General features: G+C 41.7%; 1 protein-coding gene across 2 annotated transcripts in view; it reads left to right on the forward strand.

The window, feature by feature from the left end:
- The window catches only part of TCERG1L (transcription elongation regulator 1 like), a 160,046-nt gene extending 138,013 nt beyond the window's left edge, over positions 1-22,033 (forward strand). For both annotated transcript variants that reach the window (XM_080403427.1, XM_080403428.1), the window contains exon 13: positions 1-22,033. This exon is cut by the window's left edge and continues 36,369 nt beyond it. The gene's annotated coding sequence lies outside the window, so the exon portion shown is untranslated.
- Positions 22,034-22,737: the final 704 nt, after the last annotated feature.

The following is a 22,737-nucleotide window of genomic DNA, read 5'->3' on the forward strand; positions in this document are numbered from 1 at the left end:
AGCGGTGTTAGGGCCCCAGCTCAATGCAAGCTCTTAGTGGCTTCACTGAAACCACTTCTGTAATTGAAACGAGGGCTCTGTGCTGGTCTCTGTGGGTTTCAGATGCATGTACCTGACACACTCCCAGTTGTCTTGTTGAGTTTAGTCTCTTTCCAAGAGTTTGCACTCTTAGCAGAGTAGGAACCGTGTTGGTGCTGGATGCTAAACTCTGCTTGGACTACAATGCAACTGGTGGGAGGACTGGAGATGTGAAAAGGCAGGATGGAAATCGTGATCTTTTCAAGCAAATACTAAATGAAAGATGAACAGCCTCATGGTTTTTCCCTCAATGAAGTTACTGCCAGCATCCTACTGATGGGCTCAGTCCCAGCCTGAGCCCTGTTTGCTCCCTGTGAGCCCTGACCTTGACCTCATCTGGTGGGAGGTCCCTTGCTGGCACCAGGGAAGCTCTCCTGGGGGCAGCATGCCATACCCACGGACCCCGGTACCACTGTTTTGAGCAGCTTTGGTGGCCAAAGAGTAGCTGCTGCAGACCAGTTTAGACACAGCCTTTCATACCCTCTCTGGCTTATATAGCAATGTATAATTTACTGTACAAAGGTAGCGAAAAGCTCAGTCAATGAGCTTTTGTGCTTTGTTGGGTTCCTATACTCGTAAACAAAAGCATTTAATAATAAGTTAATTCAGGGAAACTAATTTCCCATGTCATTAAATGGTCTTTAGCAAATTAGTTTAAATTTATTTTTCAAAAGTCGAAATTAAAATTGCCATACATCTATATCATAGTCTAGTGTTCCTTCACTATCATAACCAAATTTTAGCTGCACTGCTTAATGCAATCACAGTGGCATGTAATGGTATTTAACATAGCTTACCACGTTAATCTTTATGGACTCACAAGAGACTTTCAATTTAGCAACCTGAACTGTCTTGGGAGTGATTTTAGGACTGTGTGTGGAGCAGATATATTTCAAAGCTATTGCCTTATTCAGTGATCAGATTTCTTGACCAAGTTTTATGATCTATGCTTTTTTATTGTGATCCGTATTAGAATAAGTACTTTGTCTTCTGTAGTCATAACTGATGTGGTAAGTATTATTGATGCTCAGAGTGTTCATCTGTATCTGGCTGGCAGAGATCATTGTGCCTCTGGGTAAACCTTGAACAGAGATTCATCTGCTTTGCAAAAAAATGTATAAGCCTCAACAAAATGTATAAGAGAACATGAATAATGACTTGAACTTTAAAGTTCCTAAGACTAATCCATGTTGCTCATAAGTTTTCAGAATCCCTCTGTACAACAGACAAAAGTAATAAATGCTGCTTTTTTCCTTTCCGTCCTTTCCATTGCAACAGGCTCTTTTGTTGCAAAAGCAGTCCAAGTTTCACGTGCGCCTTTGGGCACCGAATAGCAGAGTTTATTCCAAATTGGCTTCAGTTTATGGGCTAGCCATTGCTGACTGTGGAGTGGGCAGGACAAGCAGCTGCTCTTTGGATGAAGATGGAGAAGATGTATAATGAGTTGGCCCCTTCTATTGCTTTGGAGAAATGAAGATATGCATTGCTGTCCTTTTTATATACCACTGAAATGGCAGAAATCTGTCACCAGAAAAAGGTTGTTGGCTGATATTTATTTTTTACAATGTGTCCAGAATTAATTTGCTTGTGTGTTTGCTGGTGAGTTACTACTGGGTGGATGCTGGAAGACAAGGTTACTGAAAAATATCTCCCCAAGATTTTGTTTGTTTTGTGTTACTGTTTTTTTTAAATTCAGAAGGCAAATACTTCTGTTTTCTGTGGTTAAGGCATGAAATTCCAATCACCTGTCATCATCTCATCTCACATAGTTTGAGGGAAAACTTGTGATCATTCTTTGCAAATACCCTTGCATAGTCAGGCTGCCTGCGACAGTCATCAGCTGGTTCTCAAATGCTTCATTAAGGGCCCTCAGCACATACCTGTTATATAAACTATTTCTTTTCCCCTCAAAGCTGTCTGAAGCTGTTTATTTGATGAGAATTGTTGAGGAATCCTTCTATTCCTTGTTGAAATTCTTCTATTTCATATGTCTGGGTACAAACACTGTCTTTGCAGAAATCCTCCCTTAGGCAAAACCAAGTAGCGCAGAGTTTAATCTTACTGCATGAAACAGTGCAGGTGAGTACCACGAAATCATAAACACGGAACGACTTGTTCATCAAAGCTGGATCTTTGCTAACCAGATCATTGATGTCTCCAGCTGAAAAATAGGATGTAAACAGCCAGAGGTGAATAAACTGCCATCATGGTCACCAGGTCAGATGCCTGCCCATTGCCCACCTCTTGTAAAAGCCATCTGCTGCTGAAAGGTTGGGAAACACGTGCTTGATTTATGTAACCGAGTATTTTTCATAACTGAAATATCTGACATCTTACAGTCTTAATGTCTAGGACAGTTCTGACCACTGAAGAGGTATAGGGACGTATATGTGACGTGTGTCTGTGATGCACATTTGTCTCAGGCTAATTTCTACTAGAGCAATTTATATGCCTTAAAAATAAACAAAGAAAATAATATAGTTATCTTGCTGATAGCCTCACAAGGAAATGAGCTGCTTGCTATAGAAATATACTGCAAAAGAGGAGTGCAGCACTCTTTCGAAAAAATGTGGAGGATTTGTCCTATTCCGTGTAAGCGGCTGTTATGCTCTTACATGGTTTTTAGTCAACAGTGCTCTCAGCCTTTTTCAAGATGTGTGACTAAAGCCAAACACGGGTTTGGAGCATGCTTAGGAGTAAATATGGTCATCCACTTCAGTAGTATTTGCAAACCCTTTGATTCTTTTCCTTGTGAATATTCAAATGAACATATTTCCCTGGCTGAAATGCATCTTATTTCCAAGGCTCACATCAGTGTAGCTCCAAGGTGAAACATCTGCAAAACTGGGAGCACCTCTGAAACTTCCTTGGACTCCAGCAACACCTGTGGAGTTATGGTGGATACAAACTGTGACAAATATCTCCTTATTTATGGAAAAAAAGATATATATATATATATTTAAAATTGTCTGATGCCCTTCTTTTAAACTAACTAGCGAATATTGCTCTCTGAAATACACTTGAAATGTTCGTATTTTTCCCTTGTGTGTGTTATCTATGAAATGACTTTTCCTCAGGTTGAGTAATGTCTAGATAAAATATTTTGATTCTTCACCTGTAAAGTACAGAGATGCTTTACTGGCTCTACATAGGTAATTTTTCTAAAATGTTTCCAATTCTTCTTTTACAATGTCTCAATTATCCCTCTCTTTTTTATGATTTTTTTGCAAATGCACATGGTAGAATGTGTTTGGAGGTTTTACAATCACCATTTTAAGGAGACTTTTCCCTCAACAGAACATGAGAGCACTCTTTGCAGAGGATGCTTGTGAGCAGAACATGAAACAGGTGGAAAGGAGACAAGCTCTGTGATAAAATGAATAGGAAAAAGCAGTATTTTTAGCCTTTTTGATATGGCAACATTATAGCCAGCAAGTCCTTTAACTGTAAAGTGACAGGATACATATTCTGTGTGTTTTCAGCTCGCCTTTAGAACAATGAATCTGGCTCTGAATAATGGATTTGATCTTTTCAACCAAATCCTAAACAATACTTGAACCTTTCTCTTTCATTCCTTAGATCTATTATTCACCCGTGTCTTCCATTTTATGGTGGTTTTTTTTTTCCCAAATCACTGATGAATGAATTAAAACATGTTAAAAGAACCACGACATTTAACAGCAAACACAGCAATAAAAATGAACACAGAAGAAAAGCTCATGGAAATTTTGTTGGGTAATTCTCAGAGGGTCTATACTTTGGAAAACTCTATAGGCAAAATAACTATTGAAATTAATTTTTAAAATCAGACAGGTGCAAAGGTCTTCTACTTTAATGTGAGTGCTTAAAATATTAACATTTTTCAATCGAGGTATTTTAATGTCTTGACCTTCCAAACTGCACTAAAGAGATTTTCAGCCAAGGCCTCGGACTTGCAGGCATTCATGCACGTCAATAACTCCACCAAAGTCCTCGAATGACTAAAACCTGCTGATGGAAGTCAGGGTTTATACAAGAAGGGTCAAAAGCTGTGCTGAGATGCAAGGCAAAACAAACAGCTGGATGTAACTTTAACCTGTTGACTTTCCTTCAGCCTTTAGCACCTCTGCAAACAATCTGAATTATAAATTAAATATCTCACAAACATTTTCCAGTGAGAGAGGAGATTGCAGAGCATCAGTGTGAGCATGCCTCAACTGTCTGGTGTCAGGCTCATCCTTGGTGTGCCCCTGGGCAGAGCAGGAGGGACCACACTCTTCGGCACCAAGATGCTGCAGGAGGGACCATGCTCTTCGGCACCGAGATGCTGCAGGAGGGACCATGCTCTTCAGCACCGAGATGCAGCAGGAGGAGTAACTGTAGCTCCAGGGTCTCCTGGGGGAATGTCCAAGCTTTCATTGAAACAGCAAAGAACCCCAAACTTTTCCTAATTTAAACCAGCACAGGTTTCTCTCTCGTACATCATCTCACATTGCTCTTTCATTTGGATGCAATTGTCCTGCCTTTTCTGTGGACAGTGTTGGAAGCACAGAGGATCAACAGCTCCATAAGAGCTACACATGCAGAGGAGGACATATAACCTGAACCTACCCAAACATGGTAATTGCAGTGAGGAGGGAATGATGATTGGCGTCTGTCCTTTGAAGAGCTTTTATTCAGGTTGAATGACTCTGGTAAGTTAAAAAAACTTATTAAATCAGATAAATAGTGGAAGACTGAATTCACTGAAGCCAAGGAAGTAAATTTGTACTTGCATAACTTATGGAGGTCAGACCCTGCCTGGATCAGCACTTCAAAGGAGACTTTCAAGAAAAACACATGAAAAGGTCTCTTCCTTTTTAACTGATTAGTGAGGCTCTGATTCAATATGTACTGGAGACGGACCCAAGCCTTGTAGGGGTGGTCACCCCAGGAATGGTCTGTGCATGCCCAGTGGCATTCCTGCCCAAGTCCCTGTCACATGGAGATCGGGACGTGGTGATGTCCCTGTAATTTGATTGTCTTCAGACTTGATCCTTAAAAATCTGCCCTTATGACATTCTTTTTTTCAATTCTTTTTGAAGGTCAGGGGAGGAATGGTTGATGTTATTCCACTTATGCCTATTTCTTTTAGGCAACTGCTATACTGTATAAATTACTAAGGAAAAAAAATCAATAAAAATCCTTAATGCCCTAAAAATCAGGAAATAAATTTATTATATTTAGCAGACAGAAATATGGAGAGCTCAGTAAAGGTCTATGTAGCAAAACCAGATATATTGGCTTATTCCAATTTTCTTGTTATCAGTGGCTGTTTTGACTAGAAAACTTATGACCGTTTGACTAGAAAACTCGTATTTTAGCAATTCAGAAATGTAACAAGATTATCTTATCAGCATCTCCTGAGATAGCAGAGTAATGGTAATGCTCATCTCAGAGGTGGCAAATACACTCTTATCTGTGCTAAAGCCAGAAGGAAAAATGCAGGTAGGAGTATCCTATGGAGATGATCTTTTCCACAACTGTCTTCCCCTTGGCTTTCTACTCTCAGTGCCCATCACCCAGAGATTCTTTTAGCACCACCTCCTACTCAACTGCTGCATCCATTTATTAATATCCCCCGCTGGGAAAACCGGATGGGATGTTTTTCTCCCATCTCTATTTGTCTCAGAGTGGTTTTCCAGCTCAGAGAGGCATTCAGGATGAAGAAAGATGAAGAAAGCTGCTAGCTTTGTTTTATTCTACATCATGAACGGTGGTAGGCTAGACATGCTCCAGTAGTGCAAGAGGGTAGGTTATACCTCTCCCAGTGATGATGTCTCTGAACATGAATAATTATTTGGGTGTTGGGGAACAGCAAAAAAGAAAGGTGCCTGGCCCCCTGGAGCACTCTGGGGTCACACAGAGACTCTGTACCTTCATGGGTAATTGTGTCATGGGAGCATTTATACTCCATAAACAACAATAAACCATGCTTTAGTCATGGAGTGCACAGTTTAAATCTCCAGGTTCAAAGTATTTGATATCTACTTCCAGCTTACATGGTTGCTTTATCAAACAATTTCTCCAGATTCTCAAACTGTACTTCATGCATTTTTGAACCTAAACTTTTACAACCGAACTGCTCCAGAAAATGTGGTTTGCTTCTGGAGAGGTTGTTCCTGTGGTGAACGGTGAGCCAAGTGTTTCATCTGCCAGTCCCAACAGAAGGCCACCATAACTCTGGCTAAATCCCGATCCATGGAGCAGATCCTCACCTGCCCAGTGTCCACCTCCATGTGGGGTGACTTTTACCAAACTCAGACTTGTCAGTGGAGATTGGCTCGAACTAATCACTCACAGCGAGATAGCAGGTGTACACTGATGGAGGGAGCCCAGCTCCCCTTGCAGCGTTACTCTTGGGGAAGTTTGTGCTGAAGGATAACCGGCATTTAAAGAAAACCGCTGCTGCAAGGCTTTGACAGAGCTGCCGCCTGCGTGTGCTGGCTGGCTGCACACCCAGGGAGGCGTTCGGGGGCTTGGATCTGGCCTTCAAACCCACATGAACACACTCCATTGTCCCTCCAGGAACCATAGCCTCGGACTCCTGTCTCAGGAGGCAGAGTTGAAGGTTTCCTGGAGGTTTTCTTTATTAGAGTGTATAATTTAATGTGCAGCAATGCTCCAGGTCTGGGGCTACCAACCTTTCTAAATTTCCCTCAAATCTGTCTCTGCTAAACCACAGTTTATGAGAAAGGCATGCTAGAGGTGGCCACACTTCCCTGTTTCATCATTTTTTGAAGCCAGAGAGACTGTTTTCCATTTCCTTCCAGCCTGCTACTCCCATCTCGGAAAAAAAAAAAAAAATAATCCCATATTTGTTGCTTTCCTGGAACAGAATTAACACCTAATTATTTCAGAGCTGAAGAAATAGTTACCACCAAGCCAATGAAAATAATAGCAAAAATAAACATTAAATCTTTCAGAATCATCTGAGCCCAAGGTTCCCAGCAACATCAAAGGATGCTCTATTAAAAAGAAGAATGTTACATTTTAGTCTGAGAAGATGAGAGGGAATAGGAATGAAATAGAAAACTATCAATCACCAGGATTTCCTTCAGAGGCCAATAGCAAAATATTCCACCATCATCTTTCCATTAGAGACAGCAAGTCACATGTTTAACCTGGCCAGAACCATGATTTAGTTTGAACTGCACTTTGATTGAAGATTTCTTTTGAAGATCCACTGCTTTATTTGAGAATATCAGATAGAATAAATAAAAAGAGCATCAGTACAGACCAGGAACTGAAAGATAAATGTCATAGGATGCATAGCATGAAATTCGGATGAGTGGAACTGATTTAAAATAGCAGTATAGAGAATGTCAGTATTTAGAGATGAATGTGAATATGGACACTGTGCATGGCAGAGGAGGGAGAACAAACTAAAAATTACCGAGAAAAAATTCTTGCCTAGGTCCAGTTTATTAACAGATATTTAAGGTAAGAATGGGTCCTTACAGCTACCTAGGCTAGCATCTTACAGAAAAATAGCATCAGAATGTCATGCCATATTCTTGCATTGTGTTCATAATTTTTGGTTAATGCAATTTATATTTATGTTTTTAGTTATCTTTAAGGAAGCTATTTACTCTCGGGTTTGGGTTTGTTCATGAAAAATACTCTTCTGCATCCTCTGAGATGGTGAGCAGTGGGTTTTGACCCTTGCTACTCATTTAGCTTCTGCTACAGGTTAAATAATCCCTGGGGTAGAAGTCTGGAGATGTATGTGGTGACTTGTGGGGAAGGATTTTCCTCCAGCTTCTTTTTCATGCCCACACTTGTCATCTGTTCTCCTTGGGCATCTTCTGTGTGTTTGAAAAAGCTTCCAAGATCAGGATTTCAGTTCAAAATCATGGCCAGTGTTTATTAAAGATGTGAATGGAAATAATTCCTGCATTACATGGGGGGTTTAGTTGGCTGTGCTATAACTTGTTGTCATCTTGAAGCTGATTTTAAAGCATAGCCAAAATAAGAATTTTCAGAACTGTTAATCATAAATATTCATACTGCAGCCCCTGTTCAGCAATACTGATCAGATCTGTGACAATGGGATGAATAATAAGAGCTACTAATCATTGCAAGACTGTGGCTTTGTCTTCTAACAAAAGGAGCAGCATGTATTAGTCTGCTCATGAACACGATTAATTACATCGGTTGTTCTTTCCCTTCCTCATGCCGTTGCTGGTGTTACCAGTGCAGGGAAGGGTTTAGCGAGGGGTGTGTGTACACCAACATGGATGATTGCTGTCATCGTCAGGGCAGATGGCAGAGAGTTTCCCTCTTAGCTTCTGCTGTAGGACCAGCAAACAGAGCATAAAATGATGTACTTCTGTAACTTTGAAAAATGTATTGGTAATGATATGTTTAACTACACAAATTCTAGAGATTGATTAGCAGAAATCTCTTCCCAGTGAAGTCCTCCAATCTGTGTTTTAAGGTAGTTCAGTGTTGAGTGGAAAACGACTGAGAGTTCTTAGTATTGCAAGGTGGTGTCAAAGAATTTGCTTTCCCCCCGTTCTCCCCGCTGAGGATTGCCCATAACGATGCAGTCAGCCCCCAGACCTGGGATTTCCTCATGGCTATGGGTACCATGAGCACATACAAAATACGCTGAGGAGCAGTTATCTGATTACTAGCCACTGTTCTTCAAGAAAATAAATAGAAATCAAAATCTATAAGTGCTCTATATAAATACACTGCTCAAGCTCATATCAGCTGAATTTGATTGAGGCAGCAGGAAAACCTCACTGGGTTAGGTACTGCTTTCTGACAGACGTAAATATTAATTCTCACCTATTGGGACTCAAAGCAATGTCTCCTTCTACCATTGTGCATAGTTACTTTTGGGAGAATTAAGATGAATTGGAAATTTGTCACTATATTGAGCTGGAGCAGGACAGGACCTAATAAATCATCTAATATCATCTTAGATACAGTAAGCCTGACCTAAAATAAGCTTCCAGAAATTTAACCCACAAATGTACACTGATCTTTCTTAGTTTTCAGGAAATCAGGACCTGACAGATATGTAGAAACACAGCCACAGCCACAAACCAGAAGGAACAGCCCCAAAACCTCAGAAAAGTGTTTGTATATCTTCCCATATCCACAGCTTTAGCTCCAAGTACTTGAGACATCTATTTGCAAAGATTTAATTGTACCTAATATTAGATGCTTCCTACATAGAGTGCTTGCCTGTAGTATTGTAGTATTTTATGGAGCAGTATTTCAAGAGAGTGGTCTCATGTCCTGAAGGAGAGGGTGGATGGACCTTGGAGAAGTCAACTTGAGAAGAGTCTGGGAACACCTTCTTTGGGGCATGCACCTGAAATTACCTGTACAGGCTCCTCTAGAAAAGGGTACCCTCAAGACCATAAAGACAGCTAGGAAGTTTAATTTTAATAGATCATTTCCCCAACTCCCCACAGCCCCACCCACCACCCTTAAAATAAGATAAAAGGCCTAATTGGTTCCCCTTGAAGAGCCACGAGCAAATGGTGACAGTTTGCAGTTTCCATTTTATTCAGGAGAACTCGTTTCAAACTTTACAAAAGCACTTTCAGTTCATGTTTATATCCATCATAAAAAAGTTCTCTGATACTTCTTTGTTAGCCTTAGAAAGCAAAAAAACCCTGCTAAATGGTGCCTTAATAACTAAATATATTACAGATACTTCCCCCAGTGCGGTGCATGTGGAAAGGCGGGTGGGAAGGATATTTGCTGCTCATCACGTTTGTACCAGTGGAGGAAATAACAGGTCTCTTGTTGGGCAGAAATTGTAAACAAGCCCAGTTTTCCTCAGTCCTGGCTCAGGGTTTTGGTTGCTCTGAGCAGATGAGTGCTTGGGGATGGACGTAGCAGGAGGTGCTTTCTGGACACATGGTGAGTTTTATCTTCCTTTCTCTTGTATGCAAGTACTCTAGATATCATGGGAGCATGGTGAAGTTAGAGCGACATGTTGGCACCAGAAATTGGGCCGCCAGCATCTCCATCAGCCCAGCCCATCCTGGAGAGCACATCCTGGCTCCAAATGCTCATGGGATGGAGTCTGATGGCATGTGCAGGGAATGACACCATGTCCCTCCTCAGCATTGCTCCTACATGGATGTCTGCTTTGCTGTGTAACTAGTGGCACAATTTTTGGTTCATGTCCCCAGTGAAGGAGAGTGGTTATTGATCACTGCATCAGCAAGCGTGCCTTCCAGGCAGCAGTGACTGCTGGCTCTGAAATAACCTGGGAGCTCAGGAAATTGCACCATGCCACCATTTAGGGTTTTACAGCCATAAGGAGATGCAGTTACAGGATTCACTGACTCATCAGGTTTCCTGGAATCACTAAAAAGTACTGGAGAATGTTTCTACAGAGTGTTGCCAGTGTGGAACAGGCCACTTATGGATGCCATTCTCCAGAAGCTGTGTTATCTCAGAATCTCCTGAAAAGACATGAAACAGTGGGCTTTTTTCTGCTGCCTCTGTGTAACACTATTTTTGTACAGCAATTTGCATGAGACAAGCCTTTTGGATAAGGTTAACATGATGGTGCCACACTCGTGCATTCAGTTAGCATGCAGACAGTGCTATTATATCCCTTGCAACCTCCAACGGTGAATTGCCCATAGCACATCATATACTGATTTTTTAATTACCTTTAAAAAACAGAGGCTAGACCAAGGTGTATGTTGTCTGTTCTAAGCCTGAAATCACACCATTTGACCTCCAATTAACATCATTCTTATCCCTTTGTGGCTATTAGTCCATTTGTTTCCTGTACAAGCAGTATACAGCTCTGCTTTATCATGTATCAAGGTTCAGTCCCGATGGCTTTCTGAAGAGCATACAAAGCATATTGTTAAAGAAAAGGTGCTGTCTTCTTAGATGCTGACTTTGAAATTAGGCTTAGCAAAAGCTGCACTGGTAGTAATGAATCAGTTTTACAGTATACTGTGTCATGAATTTGAGGATCTCCAAATACTGATTGAAACAACCTCACAAAAGATGAGCAACCTCATGGTTTTGCTTACAAGGAGGTTATTGCCTGCATCCTACTATTGAGGCTTGTTCCCAGCCTGGGCCCTGTCTGCTCCCCACAAGCTGTTGTTGCAACTGGTTGATTTAGACCCCTTAAAGAACCACTGTCAAAGGTAACAGCAAAAGGAGTTTGGATAAAATGTTGTTGATGTGACTTAACAAAGTTCAGTGGTGAGGTTTACTCTGTTGCTGTATGGCACAATCATTTGAACAACAATTCAAAACCACCAAGATCACAACTCAAAGTTACCCAGACAAAATCAGTTACCAAGGCACAAATCAGCCACCATACTACAAGGTTACGTGTGATATTGGTCGCTTACCAAAGATCTGCCATTGGTAAAAAGTCTCTCTGCCTCAAGGAGCAACCTTGAGAGGCATCCGTGCTCACGGGGAGGTCACGGCCATGCAGCCACGCTGCCCAGCAAGAAGAGCTCAAAGGTAGAATGAAGTGCTTGGTTTGTAGTCAGATTACAAGTGATGGGAAAGGTGTGCATGAGACTCCTTGTAGCCACACCTTTCATCGTTTCATTCTTGGAAAAGCCACCTCCTATTCATGTATGTTGTCTGTTGCCTGAAATAGCACTGTTTGACTCCCAATTAATGTAATTCTTATCCCTTTGTGGGAATTACTCTCATTACTCCATTTGTTTCCCACACAAGCAGTATACAGCTCTGCTTTCTCATGCGTCAAGGCTCAGTCCTGATGGCTTTCTATATCACATGATCGTGTTAATCACACGACTGGTGTTCCAAGCTCATATGCGCTGATGCTTACTGGGTCATTCTACTCCTTTGAGGGTTTCCTGGAGGAGTTCTTGGCTCAGCTACAACTTAGAACTTTACTTCGTTTGGAACCTGCGCCAAACTACTGCTCGTTGGGCTAAGGCGTTGAGTGCATTGGTCACCCTGACCCATCCTGGCTGGCAGGATGTTCGTGCCTGGTACCCTGGGGATGTTGCCCAGGGAAGCTAGAGCAAGCAGATGTGAGCCCAAAGTCTGCAGAAAACAAACTGTTAAAGCTTGCAGTTGATACAAGACAACCAAGACATTTTGGCAATCTGTTTTGCAAGGTCTCCATGGGAAAGTGGAAATGGAGGTGTGCTGCAATCACATTCTGTAAGGGCTATTTCCCAGACACAACTGCAGCAAATTCAATATGGTGCATTCAATATGGTTGTGGTATAACAAACTGCAGAATAAGGAACAGCAGGAAAGAAACACAGTCATCTTTAATGGAGCTGTCCATAACACTAAAGCTTTCCCAACAGAACTTTATTACCTTTCTAAATTGTCTACTCGTGGTTTGTTTAATATAGGTAAAAAGCAAAGTGTCTGTGTGCAGAGATAAAAGCTTTCAATGTTCTCCAAAGCTCATTCAAAACATTCAAACATCTTGAATATAGAACTCTTACTAAAAAAAAAGAGGGGGAGGAGGGAGAGCACAGATAAGTGTTTGGTGTGAAACACCACATGGGCACACAAGCAATGATGTGTGGAGTTCCTTGGAAGGCAGGGCTTGAGATTAGACCTGTGCACCTCTTGTCTTGCTAAAAGCTTGCTTACTTTTGTGTCTTGGTTAAGAACCAAAATAAGCTAGGAACTGCCTGAACCCGGGCCTCTGCAGACCAAGATCAGCATATTGCAGCTGACTCCATCCCTGCCTTGCAGCCCTCCTGTGCATGAGCCTGGGGCAGGGCTGCTGCGAGCCTGGGGCGGGGGCCATGGCACTCTGCTCCACCAGCACGGGAGGCATTGATGAGGGATGCCAAGTTCATTGGTCTCTCTGCTTGGAGTTCATCCCGTGACCCCCTCTGAGCAGAGGATTTCAGGTGGAGGCATGGTTACCTGTGGCATTCAATGCCTGGGAGATGCCAGGTGGTGGGAGCAGGCAGGGGTTAGCACCAGAGGAGCAATGTGCTGCTAGTAGCTTGGCCAGAAAGATAAGAACACGTCATGGCACTGTTTTGTTTAGCAGTCTAGAAACTACATTTAGTTTTGCTTTAGAAGGCGAACTCAGAGGAGTGTGCCAGATGCTTGGTTGATAGCAGGACATCTGTGGTGGTGTAAGCAGTGCATCCTGCTCCTGTGCTGTATGATGAAATAAAGCTGTTCCCCTGGAAAGCTAACTTTTATATATCACTTCCACCACTATACAGTTCTATATGCAGTTTGCATTATACCAGACTTTACTAGAATAGTGTTATGTTCTTCAGCTGGCACCAATTAACAAATTCATTATCCTCCTATCACAATTGTAACCCACCATTCCTACATTTGACACATCCCCATAACACAGTTATTCCTTCCCAAATGTTTTTTGGAGGAGGAACAGAAACTCTCTGCTACAAAAGAGAAGTGATAGTCATAGTAGAGTAACACTGCAATGTGAGTCCTTTTTTTTATAAAACCATTGCCATTGTATACAGCAATAGTGACGACAAGCAGTAGAGGTGAAGTACTTAGTAAAAGAGTCATTGCTTTATTTCTTACAGCACTGTTCACAGTGACACTGAAATCTATAGTATTTGGTGGTTTATGTGAGAAGTCACGATGCTAGCTCTGCAGACGGCTTTATTTGAAAGTAATGTATGTTCATTGAAGCAATCTATGGATGGTTTCAGCTCCTCAGGGTATCAGGTGCTCACCGAGCTTGCAGGGAAGTATTAGCCACTTAGGTGAGCTCAGCATCTGAATAACAACCTTTGTCACTTCCAGAGGTGCTCCTAAACTGACATTCCAGCATAAACTGTGCACCAGTGTCTAGCGAGGGGCTTTGAGGAGTGTCATGTGCAGGAATCATGATCTCAGGGCTGTTCCTGTGGGGGCAGACCCCAGTGTCCACGCTGTCTCCCAAGGAATCAGTCACAGGGGTGCCTGCAAGACCAAACCCATGGGAACCATGGGATTAAATTATAATCAACAGAATTCTTTTCATATGATTTTTAAACTGTATATTACTATTCCGACTGTTACCTTTCACAGCTTAGCCTTTCCCCCCCCTCCAGCTGATCCCATACAAGTCTTTAAGGAGATGAAGAGCTCCTTGGGGTTCTGGAAACTTTGTTTCCCAAGTGTTCGCTTAGCATTTGACAGGATTAAAAGCATCCAAACTCCCTGAAATCAATGAGATTTTTCTATAGGCTTTGGCAGGTTTTAGACTAAGTCCTTTCTTTGTTATCCAGAGGAAAGCCAGTAAGGAGAGGGCCCTTCTCAGTTCCCTTCCATTTTCTCCTCAAGGGCAGGTGCCAGCAGCAGGATGTGCAGGAGGACTGACATTCCCAGGGCAGCAAAATGGCTTTGCTAAATGCCTTATAAAGAGCAGTTGCACCAAACAAGACTGACCATGCTACTTATCTTGATGGCAAACTGCAAAATAATTCAATGAAATGTATTTTAAATAATTTCTTTATTATAACGTAATAATTTTCAATGCAATTTTCCTTTGACTATACTTTATCTGAACTTTAGCCTGAAATATGTGGTCAAGTGCAGGCTTGCAGTTGTGTACGTTAATATTTTTCTAAGAATATCTTGCACCTGACAGTTGTACTGCATCTACAGGATTTGCATAATAATGAATATATTCCTCAGGAGGGTGGCACAGATCAGAGCAGATGAACACTAGCTGGATCTGGAAATTCAGAAAGATGAAGCTTCTCCACACACAGTCTCATTTTAATCTTCATAAACAAAACCACAGTGCACAACAGACTTGCTTTGGTGTTGGAATGCAAAATCAAAAGGCTCTGTTTACTAAAAACAGAGAAAGAATGCAGTGTTGAGGAAAGAAAGCCACCGCTTTGCTTGTCTGTCTCCAGCAGAACAGGGAATACATGCCACCTGGGGAGGGGAGATGTATGTTCTATCACATGATTAACCTTCAGAGAAGAGTTTCCAGCAGCTGATGCCCTCATGCTCAGCCCCGTGCTGGCTGCAGAGCAACCATGGGTTATCGGCAAGATCACCATTTTTCGAGAACTAGTCTTGCTATTTTTCAACTCTTAACTGATTTCCTTGTTAGCACTAATTTCATCTAAGCCTCAGTCATAGTTTCCAAATCAGACTGTGAAAGGCAGTTTCCCCTCTAGCTCAGAAACAAATTTTGTCCCCCTGCAAAAAAAAAAGGTACCTTAAATAAAGTCTTGGTATATGAAGAAGAATATGGTTTATCTGCATATTTATTTAAAAGTCTTTATGCAAAAGCTGTGAAACTGTAAAGCTATGAGGAGGTCTAAACATAGCAAAAGGAAAAAAAAAAAAAAAAAAGATCCCTGTTTATGTGATGTGCATTTTGGTAGCTGAAAAAATCAGTTGGCATCACAAGAAATAGATGAAATGTTACACACTTCCAGTCCTGGAATAAAATGTTAATAAACCAATTTCTTTTTCCAGACCTTCCCTTCTTTTTTTTTCTTGTTACTTGATGACTTTGTTCCTGCTCCACTGTGGTTTTTTACATCTCATCCCCAGCTCTCTAGGTTTTCTTTTGATGTGGTGCTCCAGAAGCCTTCTATAGATGTCAGGTTCTTGAAAGAGAAAGAGATTTTGCTTTCTGAAAGACATGCTCTGCTTGCAAAAAAAGCACTGTTGCTGAAGTACTGAAAAACTCAAGTGACTGCTTCATTTCTTGAAAACTCTAAAAAGTACTATTTATCTATAAATGAAAAAGAACTTCTAGGGCCATTCATTGACTTTGCGTTTTCTCTTTTCCTTACTCATTAAGCTGATCTTCTGCAGTACAGAAAATTCTGGCACATCTATTGTAATCAGGAAGATATGATACAATATATATAAAGTTAAGCTGCCTTTGTATACCTTAGAATACCCACTGATGTCTGCGGGAATTTCCCAAGGATTTTAACAGGCTTTGGATCCGCACATGGGTGATAAGATGGGGCCACCCACCACAGCAAAGCTTGAGAGAATGAAGTACAGAGGGAAAAAAGAAACACTGCCACATAAGATTCAATTTTTGTAAGAAAACCAGTTATTATTCTTGCTTTTTATTGGGAATACTGTGTATCTGTTAAAGAGAAGCCTTGGTGTCCGCGGAGGTGGCAGGCACCATCCTGAACCCTCTTTTTGTCTGAGCTGACAGCCAATATTTTCAGCAATTCTTTCCCAAGCTTCTCTCCCCTCATTCAATGCTCTTTTCACTAAAGATTTTTGAAGACACTTTAACCTGCTACAAAAGAGAGGAAAGGCAATAGGACTCCTGCACAAAGGACACAAGCTGTGCTCAGGAAACGCTGGAGCGAACCCAGACGTAGAGGTTTCTGCCTGGCTGGCAGAGCAAAAGGCACCGCCTGTGGCATGTGTCTAAGACTTTACCTCCAAGATTTGAGAAACCAGGAAAAGATCTGACAATTTCATAAAGTGAATGTAGTGATAAAGCAAGAGATGCTTTTCACCTCCCCTTCAAGTGTCTTAAGTCTGTCGTTAAAAGAGATCATTCCACCTTGTTTCTGGACATACTGTTAAAGCAAGAAAACAATTAATCTGACACACAAGGGACTGCAAGAAAATGGGTAAATCATTTTCCAAAATAGCATGTTATACTAAGCAGGCTTTGTACATGTGTTGTGTAAAATAGCAAGTCCAAACACAGCAGTTTGTTTTTTTTAAATATCAGTCTTCTTTTAAACTTATTTTTAAAATATTTTCTAACATTTCTAAGGCGTTTACTTCAGTATTAACTAGGTCCATCTCTTAAACTTCAATTATCCATATCAAATGTGAAATCATTTCATCGTAGCTTGAATTTTCCCCTGCCTTCTAGAAAAATATGCCACCATTATTTTATTTCAGAATTCTCAGAACAGGGTTGCAGAACTGAGGTATGAATGTACACAGAGTTACAGCTATTTTGGGAAGGGGGGAACTGTAATGTTATCGGAACTGTCAAGAATGTGTTAGAGCTGTTTGCCAGGCATTTATTATTTTGCATGGGAACTTAGATTTTTCCTTCATATCACAATCTTGCCATTTTCTGCTGATAAAAAAAATATAAAAAAATCTCAGATTTATTGCTCCATCTCTATTGAGGATGTGCTAAAGTTTCTTTATTAAATTGCCTTATTCAAATTGTAACCGCAGGTCATTTCCAATCAAGAGTGTCTTAACTTGTGTGAGAATAAGCTTTAGATACTTAGATGTAAGTGGCTGATAAAATAATTTTTTTGGAAGCAGCTATGAAATTGGCACATGTAATCCCCAAATGTACTCGTTATAGCTCAGATTTTTTTATTAGCCTGATTTTGGGGCTTTTCTGTGTCATTTGTCTCAAGACTGTTTTATGTAATGTCTTTACTAATCTGTCATAGCAAGAATTGTTCATATGTCATGAAAGACCGTTGCTGAAATGTGATCTCCCTTTCCAGATAATGAACCATGGCTTTAGGCTGAATAAATCCACTAAATCATATGTACCTACTAATAGGATGGAGGATTACGATTTTCAACCGTCATGAGAAATATCAGCCATGGATTTCCATCCACGAGGCAGATTAGCTGTTTTTTCTATAAACATACAGGAAAATGTGGCTGTAGGTAATCCAGCCCAAGCCACACCAGCCAGACCTCCGGAGAAAGAACCAGATGACCAGTTCTTAACTTGGAAAGTCTTTTTCATCCAAAATGTATGAATTTATAATTGACTGAAGAGTGAGCTTGAATGCAGGATGTTTTACAGATTATCCCTGTCCTCCAAACAGTACAAAATGACCATATTAAGGACTAATCTAATACTGCACATGAGCTGGTGTGCGTCATCTTTAAGGGCATCTCAGGCTCAGTGTCGTATGCTGGCTTACAAGGAAGATAAAGGGAGTTTAGGTCTGTCACGGTGTGATAGAAACCCACCTCTGAACATGAAATACAAGTGCACTGGAGAATTAAAAAATCAATCCATGCTTTTAAATTGTATGGAAATGAAAAATAACATTTTCAAAAGCACTTAAGAGCTAAATCCCCAAAGATGTCTGGGCAGTGGTTTTCTGATGTGCTTAAGTTTTATCTAAATCTCAGCTTTGGTGTTTCTATCCATTTCAGATTAAATCGCTGGTGATTTAGAAGTGTACATCTCGTTTTCAAAGATCACTTGGGACACTTTGATTTATTTTGGGGCAATTCACACCTCCTAACTGCAGAAGCCAAATTCCGTGTTTGAGTTTAGCATCTGCTGTGACAGTTTTAGCTTTAGGACGCCGTCTCTTGCACATAAATATGCATGAGACAGATGAGTGTGGAGCTTTGCCAGTGTGTGCCAGCTGAGAAGCTGCCTTGCACATCTATATCATCCACTCTGTGCTCCTACCTGAGTTATTTAAGAGAGCTGTCCAGAAATGGTTCTATGGAAAACATGTTGTTGCTTGGGGGTTTTTTGGTCCGGAGTGTTATTTGTTGAGGCTTGAGCTCTGCCCCAGAAATGTGGTGGATTTCATGGACTTTCCCAAGGAGGAAGGAGACTCCCTGTGTGCACCCAGAGAGCCGGGATGAGCTCACTCATAGAAGTAGCACCCGACGGCTTAGGTATGGGTTTGGGCTATTCAACCATCTCCCACATGTCCAGGGTGTCCCAGAGCCACCAGCTCTCAGAAAGAAATCGATGGGTCTGGTATGGTTATTTTCATAACTGCATTTAGGTTTTTCCAAACTGATGCTATGTTTAACTCTGCTTAGTTCCCTAGTATGCAACATGGTGTGCAACACTGATGCACGACAGCAAAGGTGTAACGTGGTTTCTTCAAGGCAGAGGCAGGCTGGGGTCTGTGTTTTGGGCACCAGATGGGAGCTGGCAATTGCGCGGGTGCGTGGCACATCCCTTGGCTGCAGCCTGGCTAACAGGAGCGGTGGGGAGAGCTGCCCTGCTTCACCCAGGGCCATTACACGGTGCCTTTAACGACAGGGTGGTTTGCAGGAGGAGCTCAAGTCTCCAGGGATTTGGACTTGGAAAACTCAAGTGTGTTGTTTAAAGTTGTGGAAACCTAGTGGCGTGCAGAGGTGGTTTAGGATAAAATGGAAGGTAAAACTGGGAGGAGGGAGAGATTTTGCAATAGACTGTTAGGTTAAAAATAAAACATTTATCTTCAGGAATGCTAGTGTGATTTTTCCTAATAGACATTAAGCTAATCCTGTGGTACAAGATGTTTGGTGTGGTTGCTCAGGCATTTCTGTATTTGTTCTGTTCCAAAGTCTTTGTAGCATCGCTCATGTGCATGTAAGAGGGTAGCTTGCCTATGAATTCAAGCAAAGTTCTAGTCAATGGGTGTGTGAAGAAAATAGAATTGCTTCAGCCCTACAAAATAATATTTTTTCCAGTTCTTTTTAAAAGACAAAATCTCCCTCAATGGCCATGCAAATGTGATCCCAAAACGATGAAAAAGAAGAGTGGTTTCTTCCATATTCAGAGTCCAAATCATATATCCTATCTAATGGCCAGAAGAAACCGCCTTGGACCTTTTAAACACTTGAATTTATTGACTGACAACTTCCTAAACAGCCCAAAGTTTAATTTGGAAGCTGTCAGGGAGTATGGCTCATTTCTTCAGTGTTCATCATCCAGCAAGCTAGCAACTTGTCAGAAGTTACAGGCTTCTTTTTAACTTAATTTTTTTTTGGTTGCAAAGTTGCAGACTTCATTTTGCAAATGCCACCTAAGTGCAATCATGGGTCTGGACAGGTGTCTTCATTTGACCTGTGCACAGACACGACTCCATTCTCTTGAGGAAAAGTTTCATTGAACAGCAATCCAAAGCAAGAGCATCTCAATATCTGGGTTGGCCCAGATCCACGTGGTTCAGTGAACAGACAGGACGGTGGGGATGGAGGCAGCTATGGTGCCCCTTGCCCTGGGGCTGTCTGGTGGCACATCGTGGACACTGGCCAAAACCCAGTAGAGAGGCTCTGAAGAACTTCCTTCAGAACAAGTGAGATCTATTTATGTTTTGGCTTTAGCTTCTTCCCATCTCTTCTGCTAATCTTTGAACCTGTTAAGCAGGCCTGGGAGGATTTTTTGGCTTTGGTTTGTCAGGCAGAGAAGGTTTGATAGATACCAAAATGCTTCAGCTGCAGCAAAAATCAGAAGTGTTAATGGGAAAACATTTGTGACAGATCACTGTCAGTAAAACCTGTAGGTGCTAATAAATATTCCATCAGTGCTAATTTTTAACTGTATCCAGCAGCCGTGGCAAAGAGCCTATGCTTATTTCCCTTAACCTGCAGCTTGCAGAGAGGGATGGGACAGGCACAGTCTCCTTGCAGTCCTTGGGCTTCTTGATGGGGTGCAAAACTAAACTTATTTGTTGTTGTCACCAAGTAATGGTGTTTTTGTGATCTGCTATACCATTGCAACTTCACAGCAATGACACTATACCTTTACAACAGCAGTAAAACCTCTGAATGTTGGCCGTGATCGGTGTTGGCCAGATACTGCCTGAGCGATGTATGTGAAGCACTGAGACTCTGCTGATGTAATTCCACTGATGGGGGATGAATGTCACAGCTGAAGGACAGCAGTAGCCTGTGAGCTGGCCATCGGGGTCAGTTTTGAGAGAAGCACAAGTCATCTAGAGGAGCACATCTTGTTGAAATGAGTCATCCAGGAGCAGAAGTGGTTGTGGGAACAAGGCGGAGGTGCCTGTCCCTGGCTGGTTACCCTTGACCAAGCTCCAAACTTTTGAGCAATTAACCTTAGGAGAAGGGACACAAGATCTCTAATCAGAAAGCTGTGTACAATGCAGAAAACGTCTGCATAAAGTAGCTTTAATCTGCTACAACCAGTCCCATAAATCCTATCCTGAAAATGATATGACCCAGTAGAATACCAGTGCATCGCCTAAAATTTCTGCCCAAGAGCTCTTTTCCATGTGAAAATTCATAAAGCACATAAAATCCTCTGTACTGGGTTTTATGAGAAGGTTCACTGTCATTTAACAAAGGATAACAATAGTAAATCCACAAGGGCCAGAGTTTAGTAACTTTGCTGCGTAATATAAATTACCTAGTTGTTTAGGTAATTACCTAAATTACGTGTGCAATATAAATTACCTGGCATGAATTATGCCTTTTAGCCTAAGGAAGCCCATTTATTTATGATAAATATCTATATTGATTCACCTCACATCAGTCACTGTCAGTCCGTGCTCTGCTGACACAGAGCCAGGAGCTGACATTTGCAGACGGGGCTGCCGCCAGGTTTTGCAGTGCCGCCAGCTCTCCAAGCCAATCCTCCTGTCTCACGTTTGTGCTGTTGCACCTTGCAGGTTTGTTTGCTCAAGGGTCACTTTCCTTTTGCTGTGAGTTTGTGTTGGGTGGATGTGTGCAGGGAGGGAGAAAAGAAAGTGTTTTGCCTTCTCTCCCCCCCCCCCGCCCCCTCTCATCATCCAATTAACTCTGTTAATGGAATCAACATTTTCCCATCAGCCAAACCTTCAGTCTTCTGTAAGCTAAATACTTCCTGCATGCTACTGGGGTTGACTCTAAACATCAGCTTCTTAACTACAGATGGTGTTTTGATTAACCTCTTTTATATAAAAAGTCTAGGAGATAGTGGAGAGAGGTTCACGTGGTACTATCTGTAGCAAAGTAGGTCATTTTGCTTCAATTTGAGAGGGTGACTTTGCATCCGAGGAGTGCTATAGGTAAGGTTCACACGCTATTTGACAAGCAAGAGTGCTATTAATGCATTTTGTGGGGCAGAAGGAAAGAGCCTCTGTGTAAGAAAGGCAAAAATAAATTATTTACTTGTGTTTCAGTTTGTCTCTGTGCTCAGCATGTAGCAAACATTAAGAATTTGTTTATATTTAGAGGTGCTATAAAAAATGTTTGCTTTGAATGCAGAGCATATTATTTAGAGAAAAAAGTCTTGCTCCATAAGTGGCTTTGCCTTTGTTTACTTTTCTTTGGAAAATAAACTGACAGCATGGAGAGGTGACTGGCATTATGGCAGTCGGTGGTAATGTCTGTATGTGTGCAGGAGCGGGCTGCAAACTAGGACCATGCATGGCAATCAGTTAGCTGAGGGGAATGTGCTCGAGCTTGTCTAGACAACAATTAACATGATGAGGCATGTTTGCAGAGCACAGGGGGGTGGGAGACGGGTGGCGCCAAGGAAAGGTAACACCTTGTTGTTAATTGCTGGTAGTTAACCACCAATTAGGGATTGCCTAGTATGCAGTGCTTAGCTTCAAGAACCAATTAGTTTAAAACGCGCAGCTTCTGAAAGTGTATAAAACCTCGTGCTTCTGTACAATAAATTGACATTTGCTTGCATCAAGCTGCGTCCCGTCTCTTCATTCGCCGCAAATTTGGTGACCCCGACGTGATGCGTTTAAGGATCTAACGTGAAGGGCTCTCGAATCGCCTATCTGAGCGACATGCAGCGAATCCCACAGAACTTTGAATGATCTGCTGAAAGGAAGCAGGAGCCGGCTGAAATCCCTCCGGAGTTGAGAGGTGAGCTGTGGGAAATCCGTAATGGGGAATCAGGGTTCGTCCCCAGAAAGAGACGTATATGGACTCATGAAGGGTCTTCTAGTCAGATCAGGGAGTCCGTGCCTCAGTTTTCTCAAATGGTGACCCCTCTGGTGGTGTTCCGAAGCCTTGGAA

The sequence above is a fragment of the Falco punctatus genome (genome assembly GCF_963210335.1).
Source record: "Falco punctatus genome assembly, chromosome: 9".
Taxonomy (NCBI): Eukaryota; Metazoa; Chordata; class Aves; order Falconiformes; family Falconidae; genus Falco; species Falco punctatus.